Genomic DNA, 2,942 nt, shown 5'->3' with positions numbered 1-2,942 from the left:
TGGTGGTGGGATCTCAGGCCTTGACCGTCAAGCCATACATTCTATAATAATAAAATCGATTAGTGACTTGCTAATGTCATAAAAAGCGAAACGAGACATGTTGTCGCCCTTATGTAGCCCAAAAAAAGTTATTGTTATAGAAACATCGTGTGTGTAATAAGCAAGCAGTTTCGTTTTATTTTAGTTTTACTTACAAGCTTTTATTTAGTTTTACTTGTCTGTTGTCTATATATTGTCTGTAATCAAATTTTACATAAATAAGTATATGTTAGTGAACATTGACCAATTTCTAAAACTTTTGCACCGTCGGACCAAAACATATTAAAGAAAAAATAAGGCTTAAGTAACTAACTTGCTCAACAAAAATTGTTATGAACTTATGAACCATGAACATGTTTGTATGAGCTTTTCTTCTCAATAAAAAAAACTTAAGCGCCGTGAAAATTAAAGCATTTTCCATTATACGGTATTTTGTTCGTTGTTTTTCTCGTATCGTATGAAGATACGGAACCCTGGTGAGGCTGGTGACCACGGACCAGACAGTGGTCTAGTTCATTATTTACTTTTTAAGTCACGGCGCGTGTAAGAAACATGGAATAACCGAAGTCTTGAGAACAATACAATACAATACAAAAATCCGTCGGTCTCTTGCCACCATCAATGTACCCGCTCTTCTTGAGCCGACTGGCATTATCAGAGATGATGGCAAGAGGCCCGATGGGATGTCCTTGGTTCCTTGGAGCTTGGGACGGATGTTGGTGTGGGATGCTACCTGCGTAGACACACTGGCACCGTCCCACCTCCAACGGACTAATGTAAAAGCGGGCGGAGCGGCGGAAAGCGCCGAAATTTTAAAACGTAATAAATATAAGAGCCTCGGTAGAGAGTATCATTTCGTTCCATTTGGAGTTGAAACTCTAGGTCCATGGGGTTCCAGCGCGCATAAGTTGTTTGCAGAAATCGCGAAGCGTCTGGTTGACGTAACTGGTGACCGAAGAGCTGGCGGCTTTCTCGCACAACGTATCAGCATTGCGATACAGCGGGGAAATGCCGCCAGCATCCTTGGTACAATGCCTCAAGGGCCTATTTTAGATTTAAGCTAGTTATTAATTTCGTTTACGTAGTACCACTGTATATATCTTGTATGTAAATAAATGTTTATTATACAAAAAAATATACAATTAGCACTTTTTGTGCCAAACCAAACAATTGTGTTCAGGTTCAAGCTCATTATATCGGTTATATTTTTAGCTTTAGAACTAATTGGGTTGCACGGAGATTTGTTGTATTTACAAACAAAGGTCCCTGCCACAAACTACTAAGAAAATACTAGTCCCTGCCAAGGACTTTCAAAACCACCGATCCTGCCCTGCTCTTATTCGAAGATTAAGTAGGTACCTGCGATCTACCTTGTGGGACCTTATTTCCATGTTGCACCTTACGCTGCTCAGTGATCAGTAGGTAATCGAAAAATACTGACAATCTCCAACTAGGACACAAATCAAATTATTTTATGAAATATTATTAACAGAAACTTTTATTCTATCGTAATTTTAAACTAAACGGGACTTAATCGTGTAATAAACGAGCGCGCATCTATTCTATCGCCCCAAAATTTTTGGGCTGTCTTTAGTCGCATTACATAATTACAGTATTAGTAAAATTCTACTTTATTTCTGAAACTTTGTACTTATATGATAAGGTGTCTGTAATTAGTCTATGTAGCTTCAGATACCATAGTTAAAAAAATACAGAACATTTAAGTTTTATACAAAATCTTGTTTTTGCTCTATTTCGTTTGTTTTATAAACTGGAGCTATATAAATGAATTACAGACCGAGATATACCTCATGGACAGCACCATGTTACACCATGTTGAGTAGCTGAATCACATTGGCGTTGGGCGAGCTTCTATAAGATAATTGAATAGAATATTTATTAAGTAACAGCCTAAATCAAATAATTTTACGAATATTTTCAGTTAAATGCTTATATCTACAATACGAAAAAAAGTTAGTCCAGTCCTGACGGCGAAGGCGAATTTATCAAAGCAGCAAGAAAAATATGTATATCAAGAAATAAAACTATGAAAACGGATTATATCGCGTATATTGAATTTATAATACATCCCGACGTTTCGAACTCTTTACAGCGTTCGTGGTCAACGGCTGACTGAGGAAAAATTACAAAGTGCAAAAATACCAATACTTTGTAATTTTTCCTCAGTCACCCGTTGACCACGAACGCTGTAAAGAGTTCGAAACGCGATACGCGATATAATCCGTTTTCATAGTTTTATTTCATGAGTAACTATCGCGGTAACCGAAGACAATATTATATGTATATCAAATTTAAGAAACCGACAGCGAATCAGAAAAAGTCTTAACCAGCACCTCAAATCGACGAGCAAACGGCATCTCAAGATGACATCGCTTGATGCACGATATGACGAAGACCGAAACGGACGCGACGAGCAGCATAATATGCTAATATATTATATTATCACCAACGCTCTCCTTCGACGACATAACCCACCCCACCTACCTACCTAACCTACCTTCCAATATTGACTTTAGGCTGCATAGCCGGCTGATTATAACTATCCCTTTCCCATCCCAGAGCGTGTCTCTCCATAAATTTACGCCCCCTGGTGGCCCTGGTATGCCGGCTGTTCCGGAGCAGGCATGTCCTTGGCTGGAAATGGCGTCTCTTGTCTTGTCTTAATAATTTAAATTCCTTTATAAGTGTGTCAGCGTAAGCTGTAAACTTATGAAATTAAACAAAATTAAGCCTACGAGTATTTTATTTTTTCTCTGAACTAGTTAATCCATAGAAGGCATAGGTTGGTTCTTAGGTTTTTTGTTTAATAAGAGCCACGTACCTATAGTTATTTCTATGCACTCACAGCCCTCACAGGTCCAACCGCCCATAGAGTTCTTCGC

The sequence above is a fragment of the Cydia strobilella genome, chromosome 16, assembly GCF_947568885.1.
Source record: "Cydia strobilella chromosome 16, ilCydStro3.1, whole genome shotgun sequence".
NCBI lineage: Eukaryota > Metazoa > Arthropoda > Insecta > Lepidoptera > Tortricidae > Cydia > Cydia strobilella.
This window is presented reverse-complemented; position numbering follows the sequence as displayed.